Source organism: Squalius cephalus (assembly GCF_949319135.1).
Source record: "Squalius cephalus genome assembly, chromosome: 15".
NCBI classification, from domain to species: Eukaryota; Metazoa; Chordata; class Actinopteri; order Cypriniformes; family Leuciscidae; genus Squalius; species Squalius cephalus.
Window position 1 is genome coordinate 23200626 of NC_137136.1, and position 13484 is coordinate 23214109.

Here is a 13484-nt window from a genome sequence, read left to right on the forward strand (position 1 = left end):
TACTGTGTAATGTTGCGACTCAACAAACCACATTTCACCAGTATGGGAACTTTCTCAAACTGTGTGCTTTGGAAATGTTGGGTGACTGTGGATGCAATCTGTTATAATGCTGTGTGATTATTGTTTGCATCTAGTTTCTGGTGGAAGCCCACACATTTCCAGTGCAGTCACGCACAAACCCACTTCACATGAATGAGTACTGTGTCCTCTAACACACATGAGCACTCTCAATGATGAGGGTGTGTGTAATACCCCGGGAATGTGCTAAAAATATGCACGGCTTGGTGAACACACCCCCATAATACACAGCATGTCCGACTATGACTAACAATACCCTCAACATCCCTCCTCTGTTTTTACTTTCTCCTCCATTACAGGCAACAGCAAACTGATGAAAGATACATAGAGCTGCTCATGTATTATTTGGCTTCTCTTTTTTTGCTGCTGATTGGCTTTGACATCACAATAAAGGCTTGAATGCTCTTCATTGGTAAAAGATTAATTATCTAACAATTCATGTAGGGTTGTCCAATTCTTATTGGTGACGTACTGGTGTCATTATAGTGACAACCTGTACATAATTTATGTGCCTGAGTGGATGTTGCTAAGTATAACAAAAAGGATATGGCATGCATTCTTAATGACCTTAAAACATTACGGAAACATCATAAATCAATATAGCACCATAAATGTTATGTGTTTATGACTGTGTAAGAGCAGTGATTCCCAACCTTTTGTGTCAGGTGCCTCCACGACTGAATGCGTAGTGCCACTCCATTTACCCAAACCATTAGCACTTTCATGAAAATTATCACTATGATTCACTTTTTGGGATTGTATAGATTTAGTTTTAATAATTTAGTTTTAATACATTTTTTATTTTAATTCAGAAATTCATTACAGATTGAATTACATGCAGGTATGTACGATGTAAAAACATGTGGTTACCCTTTATTTTAATGTGTCTTTATTACACTGTTATTATACATTTAAGTACTGAGTAATAATAATTAACTACATGTACTTGCTATAGGGTTATTAGGGTTTGGTTTGGTTTAGGGTTAGTTGCTTGTAATTATGCATAATTTAATGTTATTAGTAACTGCATGTAATGTGTAACAACGACACTGTAAAATAAAGTGTTACCAAACATGTATGTACACATTAAGTGTATTGTATCAAATTATTAATTTAAACGTTAGACACTTAATATAAAGTGGGTCCAAAAAAAAAAGAAAAGTTAAATGTGAAAGTACCATTCAAATATTTAAATGATAGTTCACCCAAATCTGAAAATCCTGTCATCATTTACTCACTCTCATGTTGTTCCAAACAACTTGTAATCAAACAGTACACTGTAAAAAAAGAAGAAGAAAAAAGAAAAGAAGAAGTTGCTGCCTTAAATTTTTAAGTACATTCAACTTGGATGTTTAAGTAATTACAACTTAAATTACATTGACTTTAAAAAAAATGAGTTTATTCTTGTATAACTTGTATAAAAAAAGTTGATCATATAATTTTACATCATTTACAGTGTTGATGGACACCATTGACTTCCATTTTTATTTCCATACTATGGAAGTCAATGGTGCCCCAAAACTGTTTGGGTACCCATGTTCTTCAAAATATCTTCTTTTGTGTTCAGAATAAGAAATTCATGTTTGGAACAACTTGAGGGTGAGTAAATGATGACATTTTTTGGGTTAGCTTTCCCTTTAAAGGGATAGTTCACTTTGAAATTAAATTTTGGTATGTTTTAGCTTACCTCAAAGGCATCCAAGATGTAGGTGTCTTTGTTTCCACAATAGTTTCAATTTTGATATTTTTAGGTCAAACCGTTCTTGTCTGTCATTCATATAATACAGGTCTATGGTCACCACCTCAAAGAGCATGCACAGAGTCCAAATTAAATAATTCCCCATCGTAAGTACACATTGATGGCCTAAGACACGAAATGAGCGGTTTGTGTGAGAAAACGAACAGTATTTATATCGTTTTTACCTCTTGTACACAACCGGCGCTTGCGCAGACTAAGCCAGAATGCGCGCACACGTCACACACCAGGAAGCGCGCGCGCCCTCAGATCATTTGGACGTGGTTGTGTAGAGGTAAAAACGTTCGTTTAAATACTGTTCGTTTTCTCACACAAACTGCTCGTTTCGTGTCTTAGGCCATCAATGTGTACTTACGATGGGGAATTGTTTAATTTGGACTTCTCTGTGCATGCTCTTTGAGGTGGTGACCACAGACCTGCATTATATGACTGACAGACAAGAACGGTTTGACCTAAAAATATCAAAATTGAAACTACTGCGGAAACAAAGACACCTACATCTTGGATGCCCTTGAGGTAAGCTAAAACATACCAAAATTTAATTTCAAAGTGAACTATCCCTTTAAGACATTTCTCAGAACCTTTTTGGCATAAAGCATTCTTAAAAATTGAATCAAGAACCTTATGGTTCTATATAGAACCCCTTTTTTTTCATAGAGTAAAGCTGAGGTATAACATACTGAAGGTGCAAACAGTGTCATACACATTCACAAAACACCATCATTGTACCACGAGACAGTAAAATAATACAATAAACATTCGTTTTTAACAACATAAGATGTAACATGCACCAGAATAATGCCATACATTATAAAAAATGTACACAACGTGACTTTGTAGTGACCTTCACAAGGACCAACATCCATCACCAAATAGCCTATGTAAAATGTCAAGTTGCTGGCCAGGGGAAGCAGTTAAGCAAAGATGTATTTAATAAATTAGGAAATGTAGGTACTGTGTTAAAAAGAACCATTTATATTCATCAAAGTATCCAAAGAGTAACAAAATTGGATGCTTAAAAACAATAGAAACTAGTGAGCTCTGACAGCGGCGACGTCACGGAAAAGGTGCTGTCAACCCGGTGTAGCCCCGCCTCTACAAGTGACGTACGGGGTAATTCCCCCGCTGATTGGTTAAGGTCACTATCAGTTGCGTCTGTGTGAACCGCTCGCAGAACCCACGCGCACAACAGTTGCAGCACCGTTTATTTGCACAGTGAGCGCGAGGGCAGCGCATCTTCAGACTCGTTTTACTTGTAATCGTTTTATTTCTACATGTTGAATAATAGCGGTTTGTTTCAATATTTAAATGTACCCAGTTTTATTGTTCGGAGGTCTGTTGCGTTAATACCTAACGTAAACTTCAAAAGAGGCGACAGTCTACTCACAAATCTGTTTTGTTTGTTATTATTTTTCGCTTGATACGCTGTGTGCTCGACAAGATGCCGCGCGGATACATTTCGTAGTTCCCTCCGCAGTTTTCTTGTCCTCCGGAAGTGGCGGTCAGTTTAACACTAGTTACTTCAGTTTAAAAGGTAAGTTAAAAACTTCCTCAGTTTTGTGTAACCTACTGTAATTGATGTCATTCCTTATTCTTTTCAGTATTTCATGTGTTGTGCATGCCATGCTGTCTGGAAACATGTCCATGCATGATTGCAAGCAATGCCTTCCAAGTCAGTACATTGTAAAAACGCTTTAATAACTGATGCCTCTTGGAAACTATTTTAGTTTGGGCGTGGACGACAGGAATTCATGCACAGCTATAACTAAAATTCTCTTATGAGGAGAAAAGTCTACTGTTAGTGTTTTAGTTTGAGAGTTTCTTAATGGCTGCATACATTGTTATCTTAATTTTGAGTGTTGGTTGTCATTATGAACAATACAATTCATGGCATTATGTTAAGGTAGGCTATTTTCTTAAATGCACACACGTGATCTTTATTTTGTTGGCCTGTCAAAGTGGCTCTTTCATATTTCTTCATTTAAGAATGTATTAAGATCTTAGTACGCATATGTCACTATTAGAGTCTTTCTCTATTGATGACTTTAATCTCTTTAGATGCAAATAGGTTCATTAAAGTTGCAGTAGGAAATTTGGTGCTTGCACTTCAACTTGTATTAAATAACAAGCACTCTAAAGTACAACTTACAAGCTTATCTAATTGCTTCAATAAAAGGCATGTACTTGGAAGTGAAGGTGATGAAGGTGATGATGATGGTTTGGTTTGAACAGTTAAAGTCAAAGCATGTATTTGTGAGGTCTGGGTTTGAACTACAGGGTGTCTGACTCTGATCACTATCTGAATGTGACAAGACCACAGTATCCATTAGAAATACACTCTTTTGTCATTTCCCTGTCACCATGGTAACAGATTGTGAAATGTGTTTTTCTATGTATGCACTAGTCCTAACCAGAAATGTGTGCCAGTGAAGTACTTTTTTAAAAATTTTATATTTGCTAGTGCTACCACATTATTTAAAGGGACAATGAGCTGCCTCAGTGGCCAATTTGTGAATATTTTCACAGTAAGATATATTGGGGGTGGACTCTTTTATCTTCCTTCACAGCCATCGAGAGTAGAAGCTATGAGGTGGATGCTCTCACTCTCTCTCTCTCTCTCTCTCTCTCTCTCTCTCCTCCTCCTCTCTCCCCCTATCTCTTTATTTGTCACTTTCTATAAACAGTAGGCTACTCCAAGAAACAAAGACTTTGATGCATTACAATTTTGGAAACTGAACACAGCAGTTGAACAGGACAGAGGATTTCTGCTGAGATTCCTATAATGATTATTTTACACAGTATCCCACAGTGAAATTCAATGCGTAACGAAAGCCCAATATTTTATTGACGTACACCACACATTTACGCTGAGTCAGAGTGATTGTGTTAGTAAATTTCTTCAGCCTGTGTCAGTGTTTCGAAACATGATTGGATGGAACAGGGTGTCAAATTGTCCTCTGCGTAGCTTAAACACCAGTGGATTTTTGAAGTGATTGTGTGAAAAGGCTTGTTTCTAACAGACTGGACTGAACATTAATCTGATAAGCCGCAGATGTCTTTAATAACATCTAAAATTATGAATGACTGCAGTTATCCTGCCTCATGATCAGTGCCACTATGTCATGAGACATTCATTTTAAACTAGTTCGCAACCTAATGGGTTAAATAATTAGTACAATAAATTATTTGTATTAACTGAAAATGTTACAAATTGAAAATATTAAGTGTTTATAACATTGTTATAATGTAAATATGGCTCACACTTTTTATTAGGTGTCTTTAAAGGAGAACCGGTCAATTTTAACATTGAGCTCATTTTTTTGTAAATTTGGAGTGCTGTCAATACAGAGAACAACGACAAATATCGGTGTTGCCTACACCGTGTTATCCTCTTTTTAAAATTTGCACCCTGTTGACTTCAATGGGGCAAGTTTTAAACCTGCTTTTAGCCTCTTAACATCCTTGATGTGTCATTACAAGTGCACAGCCATGTGAGTGATTCCTTCGGAGTGAACACGAGTGAATCTGACTGCAGTAGATGTGAAAGATATGAATAAAAATGATGTTTATTCAGCCAGCGCTCATACCTGTATTTACATCCTGTTTTCGGTCGAAGTCCACAGTAGTCGATTGTCGAGTTCACGCGCATGATCATAGGTACTAAACCAATGCGCGTGAACTCGACAATCGATTACTATGGGCTTCGACCGAAAACAGGATGTAAATACAGGTATGTGCGCTGGCTGAATAAACATCATTTTTATTCATATCTTTCACATCTACTGCAGTCAGATTCACCGTGTTAACTCCGAAGAAATCACTCACATGGCTGTGCACTTGTAATGACACATCAAGGATGTTAAGAGGCTAAAAGCAGGTTTAAATATTGCCCCATTGAAGTCAACAGGGTGCAAATTTTAAAAAGAGGATAACAAGGTGTAGGCAACACCGATTTCTGTCGTTGTTCTCTGTATTGACAGCACTCCAAATGTACAAAAAAATTTGCTCAATGTTAAAATTGACCGGAGTTCTCCTTTAAGTCAAGTCAAGCCACCTTTATTTATATGCTTTATACAAGATTGTTTCAAAGCAGCTTTACTGTGATAACAGAAAATGATGCATTTCTGTTGTTCAGCTGAAGTCAGTTCACTGTTGATTCAGTTCTGTTGTAAAGATAATCAATTATTAAATTAGTTAATTTCATCTGTAAACAGATTAAAGTTTTACTACTTAGTTATAGATGTATTTACAGATTTATTAAAACATTTAAATACAATGTAAAAACATGCATGTACACAATGAGTTTATATCAAATGATTAATTTAAATGTTAGTATATAGCCTAGTTGCAAGGGGATGTGATAGTCCTCTATATGTGTCCATTGCCCTTTCTCATAATAATAAACTAAAAGAATGTTCCATATCATCCATTCTGGCTTCTATTTCTGTGCTTGGTATGTCCCAGACTGGACAAACCTAAAGGATGCATTAGAGGCTGTAATTTCCTTTTCCATCAATATTGTATTATGGTGCCATTATGGGGCACTTTCCATTTCTTCAACTCTTTGTGTACTTCCTACAGCTTCTCCAATGCCCTGCCCAGCTCTCAGATTAGTGGTTGTGAGTGTGAAAACACTCCTAGGTACATCATATATGAGTATATATTTAAACTAGATGTACTGCAATTTGCATACAAATCGCAAAGAGGGACAGAGGATGCAATGCTCACTATGGTTGATACAATTGCTATCCATTTACAACAAGCAAAGGCTTATGTGCGTGATCTTTTTATTGATTATCCCTCTGCCTTTAATACTATGCAGATACATTTACTCTTGGAACGTCTCCTTGTTCTAGGTGTAAATGGAGGAATAGTACATTGGATAAAGAATTTTTTAACAAATAGACCACAGCGAGTTTGTGTTCGGGGGTTTAAATCAGATATTATGTCTTTAAACACGGGGGTACCCCAAGGATGCGTCCTGTCACCTCTGTTGTTTTCTGTTTATACAAGTGGTATAAGAGTGCAGCATGAGAATTATAAATGATATGGCACTTGTGGCACTTTTATGGAAAGACTGTGTACATTTTGAGTATGAGGAGCAGGTTTTGAAACTAGAAAAATGGTGTGAAGCAAGTTATTTATTGATAAATGTAAGTAAAACAAAAGAGTTGATTTTAAATTATTCAGAGCCTGTAACAGAAATAATGTTATGTGATCAAACAGTTGAAATTGTGAAGACTTTGGGAGACTTTGAAGTATTTGGGAACCATGATTGACTGTAAATTGAATTTTTCTGATAATGTGAATCTTATTTGTAAGAAAGCAAATCAAAGGCTATTCTTTGCTAAGGAAATTGAGAGAATTTTCTGTAAGTCAGGTTGTTCTGCAAAGAGTTTATATAAGTTTAATTGAGAGTGTTTTAGGGTATAATATAACTGTGTGGTTTGGACGAGTTACATCTGTGAATAAAGTAAAATTAGACAGAATTACAAGAGTAGCAGGAAAAATTATAGGATCTAAGCCAAAATCAGTCGCACAGTTATATCAAATTGCTGTTCAGAGAAAAGCTTTGACTATAGCAAGAGACACAACACACCCCTTGAATCGTGTTTTTGAATTATTGCCATCACGTCGTAGCTACAGAACACCAAAAGCGATTAAAACAATATATAAACAAACTTTTGGACCAAATGCAATAAGTCTTTTGAATAAGAGTAAGGAAATGTGAATATTTGAATTTTGATGTAGCCTATATTGTGTATTGGTAATTGTTTTGTGATTGTATGGCGAGACCAAAGACTAATTTTCAGCTAAGGCTGAACAATAAAGTACTACTAACTAACTAACTGTGGGCAAATGATTAGACCAGAGCGTTTGGGAAGAAGTTTAAGTTTTAAGTGGACATCCACCATAGATGTTTGTCTTTTTGGTTTCTTTTGCGACTGCAGCTATGCAGGTAATCCTCCTCAGTATGGGGCTGCACATAGTAGCCGTGTCCTTTAACAAGAAAATACACCTTTATTTTCACACCAGGGCAGCAGCCTGAGCTCAGGACCGTTTTACAAAACCACACACGCTGTTGCCATAGTCACAGTGTGAGGTGAAGTTGAGTTTGATAAGAGACCTCAGGAGGGTGAAAGTGGTTTGATTCTGTGGCTCTTTGATATGTTTCTTATGGGAAGTTTTCTATGATCTCAACTGTGTGTATTAAATGTGTTGTGGATATGGAGTGAGAGTATGTACAGGGGCTTTGAGAGCAGATGTTGTCGTTGCTCAAGCGCAGTGGCAGGTGTTGCCGCTGTCTCCTTTCCTCATCCATAAAAGATGTGATTTCTATACCTAAACAGGTGGGTGAGGTTACAGCTAGATGGAAAGACACCATTCTGTCTCAGACTTGTCTGGTTTTCACTGTATTTAATATGTTGTCTATTTAAAGCAATTTGTTTTTACATGCTGCATTCACCTAATAGTGGAGGCAAAATCTGATATCTTTAACATTGTGTTTAAGCCTTAATGACATATTATCTCATTATGTCTGTTCAGACAGTCTGTGCTGTAGACAGCTGATATCAATAGCTCGGTTCAACTTTCCTTTGGTGTCATTTATATTAATTGCTGTCTTTGTGTTGTAGAAAGAGGGCAATTCCCACAGTGAAATCTTCCTCCCTCACAGAAAACAGAAAAAAGTACAAAATTAGCATTACACTTATTTAATTTATTATATTTATGCTAACAGTAATTAAAAAGTATATTTAAACACACTACTTGCAAGAATTTCATCTTTTAGCAATGGAATTGTATTTCCTTTTTTCCAAACATTTCGTTGTTAAATAATTGACGCATTTGGCGGAAACCCATTAGGTTTCTTCTCACATGTCATGCGAACACATGCTTCCTCAAGAATCAATAAAGTTTGTTCATGTGCATCAAACAAGTATGCTTGAGCTTCCGTTGAACATATTTGATGTGCTCTTTGAATGTGTGTTGTTCAATGTTAATATGTGAATAAATGCCTAAATTAAATCTGTTCATCATATAAAGTGACCGTGTCTCTTCAGAAATGTGCTACTCATATGGAATACTAGGCTATTACTTGATGAACTTTTCATAATTGTTTTGGTGGAATGGCCTTTAAGTGGAGGGACAGAAATCTCTCAGGTTTCATTAAAATATGTTCATTTGGGTTTTGAAGATGGAAGAAAGTCTTATGGGATTTAAAATGACGTGAGGGTGAGTAATTTATGACATAATTTTCATTTGTGAGTGATCTGCAGCATTTACATAACTGGCTGCAAGATAATCATTTAACACTTAATGTCAAGAAAACACAATGCATGTATTTTTACTCATCTAGGAGACAGCTATCCATATCCAATCCTATCACTTTTTCTAATCAAACGCTTTCAATTGTATCAGCATATAAGTATTTGGGAGTCTATCTTGACTCACATCTTACTTATCAAGAACATGTTCAAACCCTAACCAGAAAGTTAAACCAAAAGTTATATGTTTATAGCAAAATTAGACCATATTTGTTGCTTTCTGTTTCAAAAACCTATCTTCATGCCATCATTCTGTCCACTTTGTCGTATTGTTTACCTGTTTGGTCACTAACAACAAATGAGATTATTGAACCAGTAATAAGACTTTATAATAGAGCTCATAAGATCCATGTCAGGCTTCCAGGCTGGACTCACCACTGTACTGCACGATCTTTGTGTAATGCCTTGACATTTCAGAACTATAAAATAAGCCATGGGATAAACTTGTTTTATCAAATCTCAAATGGACACACTGTAACTGCTCTAACCGAATTGGTTCCGAAACTTAGCTCAAGGTCTGAGCGCACTACGAGATCTTTTACAAATGGACTTTTGAACCGGCTTTTAGAAACTGTTATGGACAGAGATCTTTTTTTCATGTTTTCACTAAAACCTGGAATGAGATCCCACAGCACATCAGAACTATCACATCAAGAAGACTATTTAAAATAACATTTGCTTGCCATTTAATGGACAGGTATACCTGTGACCATTGAGACGGCTCTATAGCCCCTCCTGTTGCCCAATATCTTGGTTTGTGTGTCTGTTGTTGTCTCTAGCTGTCTAGTGTGTGAGCTTTGTTGTGTATGTGGTTTTTATGTTCTGCAGAGCAGGAACCTGCTGAAAATCAGTTTTATACTGAGCCAGGCCCGATTGTCCTTAATCTTTTCCTGTTTTAAAAATATAAATAAATAAATAAATAACCATCCCTTTAAATGTACAAAATCAACTGTGAAGGAACTGGAATCATTAAAATCCCAATGATTAGTTATGTAGTAACAACCAATCACATTAGTAATTTCATCCCGATCTAGCCTTTACAGTATTCCAAAATGTCTACTAACAGGCTGTGGGCAGGACTATGTGACTTAAAGACCTTAAAATTACCTTTCATGTAGTGTGTAACATAGCTCTACGTGAATGAAAACATCCTGCAAAGTTTTAAATCTGAAAGTGCACTGTATATAAAGTTATTGTCTTTCAAAAGTAAGAGTCGACTCTGAGTCAATTAAATGAATAGTTTTTCAAACGAGTCATAAGCCGTTTCGTTGTGACGTCAAGACGAAACATTAGTATATTGCCCGCCCACTTATTGCACGCAGACACCAGGGAAAACTTGAACCTCAAACCGGCAGCTGATTCCTGTGGATGCTGGATAGCATCATGTCGAGAAGACGCTGTGCTCTATAATGTGAAGGTAAAGCCAGTTTTTTTTTCACTGCCCAAGGACGAGCATGTGAAGAATTAATAGTTAAAATTCATCTTTACCATGATACCACAGATGTATAATCCAAAACTTTTGCTGTGTTCCCTTTATTTTACTGACGACTGCTTCTCAAATCTCTGAGTTCAATGCAGGATTCGCAAACCGTTTTTACTCTTGAAAGTGTTCGAAAAACTTAGTTTTGAGTTTTATATTGTGTAGTTCTCCCGCTAACTGGCTAACTCACGTTATCACTGTCCTCCTGAAATACTTCTGCTAATCAGTTGTGGGCCACGATTACCTATAACTGTGTCTATTAATGCAAATTGTCTGTCATTCTCACTACTTTGAGGAAATATTTGTATTACCAACTTTATGTTAAATCAGATCATTCACTCTAGCAATATATTAGAAAAATACTCAGTAAATAAATTAGTACAAGTAAAATAATCGGTTTGTTGATGGACATGCACTTGTTAATGCTGATGGTGAGGAATTACAGCTGCAACATCTCATATAATGTACCTCAAACTGAATAGTGTATCACTGAGAAACGTCCTGCTCTCGAGTCGTCCTTGCGATGGAGGTTCGGGTTGAATAACTAGTTCTTCCAGTGTTTCATCATCGGACTCGCGCTTGCATTGATATGGTCAATTTGACATCATTGTTTGTTACTGTGTTTAGTTTACAGTGTAGGAAGCCTCAGGACAGCTGACGTTGTTATGACAATGAGCGTTTTTGTTTTCAACGCACTGTACACGGTAGGCCAATCACAACAGACTGAGCTGTCTGGCCAATCAGAGCAGAGTAGCTTGTGGAAAGGAGGGATTTAGAGAGATTGATTCATCTCACGAGTCGTTTGAGAATCATTGAAAATGTGATGATGTGCAAATGTGTATTATGAGGAAATTAAACAGTTTTTTACCTTTGATGCATGTAAACATGATGTAGGAGACTCCAAAACAACATTAGGAAACTTTAAAATAGCAAAATAGGGGCCAATTGTAAAAAGTGAAAATTGTAGTTTTCCACCTAAGGGATAACTCTTTTTTTTTTTAACCCAAGCTCATTCGAAACTATTAAAAATCCTGGCAGTCACAGAGAGTGCAAGTGTTTCTTCCTGGACAGGTTTTCTGGTCTAATAAGTCTTGCGAATAGAATGCAGAAAAGGTCAGAATATCAAAAGACCTGAGCTAGTTTGCAGAGATGGATGAGTTGTCAAGCTCAGAGGTCATGACTAATTGGCTCCTCGTCCTTATAAATAATAAAGACAGCAAAGAGCTTCAACATGCTCCTCCACTGTTCCCCTGCTGTTCTTGCCTTTTTAAAATACCTGTAACTAAAGGGTCAAAATGGCTGTGGTCTGGAAAAATTATTTGCCTTAAATAGAAACCGATCAAAGCACATCTGAGTCCCAGCAACCTCTGGAATGAGGCCTCTGGTGGAGAGATAAGAGTCTATGGTCCCTGTATGATCTAAAAGTGTTTTCACTTCACACCTATATATCATTTGTTTTGTTCCAAAACAGGGACTTAATTTGTTACAATGTTGCATTTTCTTCTTGGTTTGGTTTGCTTTCACAAGGCAACCTTTCTAAGCGTACCGAAATGTGTTCATGCAAGTCATATGCGAGTACTGTCCTCTTATTGGTCAGCGTTTCCTCTGCATCAAGATGATTGACAAGTTTGCTCCATCAGCTTATTTTGGCTTTATTTGTAACTTTCGAGACACACGCAAACACTATACGAATGTAGCCGCCATTGCCACGGTTAAATTATATACTACATTCGTATTAATACTACAGTAAATTCAAACGCGCTCTCTCTGGATCTCCCAGCGCTGTCTAGAGGTTAATTGTCAAGACAGACGCAAACACGAATGTTATAATGTTGCTAGAGCAGGAATCAAGGCTTCATCGGGACAGCATTCTCGCACAGAGAAGCGCAATTACACAACATTTTAAGATGAAGAGGTGCTCTTTTGGTTTTTAACTGTGATAACTAATGTGCTCACTCAACCAAACCAAGGGAGAAAATGCACCAGGTTCCAAAGCATATACTCAGGTGTGAAATCACCCTAAGAAGCCTCATTAAATACATCCTGCTGAAGATACGAGCCGATGCCATTCTACAGTCTAAAGTGGAGTTTTATTCAATTCGAGCTGTGATCAGGTTTTATCAAATGGACACTGATTGAAAATATGTTATATTTGATCTTTCCTCTGCTTCTCTGAGTTTGCCTGGATACGCTGGAGTTTGTAAATGCAATAAGAGTGCAATCTAATATTCTCATCTCCTAGAGTGCTTCAGATTACTATATGTTATGTCGCTTTTAGCGAGTTTAGAGCATCAGAGTTGGCCTGTTATTTGATGGGGGTGCATGGGAGTTTAGGATAAAGCTCTTATCTGGGCTTCATTAATGACTAATTCACTCTGTTACTGATGTGAATTATCGTACATTAGACACATTATTTCAAGAGGTGGAAATCTTTACAGAGCACCACTGAAATACAAGCCCGTTTTGCCTTTGTTTTCCACCGTCTTTCCATTTCAGCAACAAAATGGTAACCTTTTATTTGTATTCTCACTGCATGCATTTTATTTGTGCAAAAGAATCAGACACTAGCCCTGCTAAACAAAGACGCCTACACAGAAAATAAATAGCTAAAGTTTGGCTCACTGTCATTGCTTTGCTTGTGAGGAAATGTGATAATTAGCCGTCCTACAATGCATAAATTAGGAGAACCTTTGGTGTCCAGATTCACCTCTCTTGCCTTTTCTCTATAAATATCATCAAAAGAAGAAATGCTATTTTGCTGATGCTTGTATGATTTGATGATGTGGATTTCTTTTTGGTAAATCAATGGAGCTACTGATATCAGAGCTGCTTTTTAAAGAACCAC

The 13484-nt window shown here is 36.8% G+C and overlaps 1 protein-coding gene across 2 annotated transcripts in view; it reads left to right on the forward strand.

The window, feature by feature from the left end:
• Window positions 1–2991: 2991 nt before the first annotated feature.
• Window positions 2992–13484, forward strand: part of osbpl3b (oxysterol binding protein-like 3b) — an 81584-nt gene continuing 71091 nt past the window's right edge. For both annotated transcript variants that reach the window (XM_079894646.1, XM_079894647.1), the window contains exon 1: window positions 2992–3368. The gene's annotated coding sequence lies outside the window, so the exon portion shown is untranslated. The remainder of the gene's footprint in view (window positions 3369–13484) is intronic.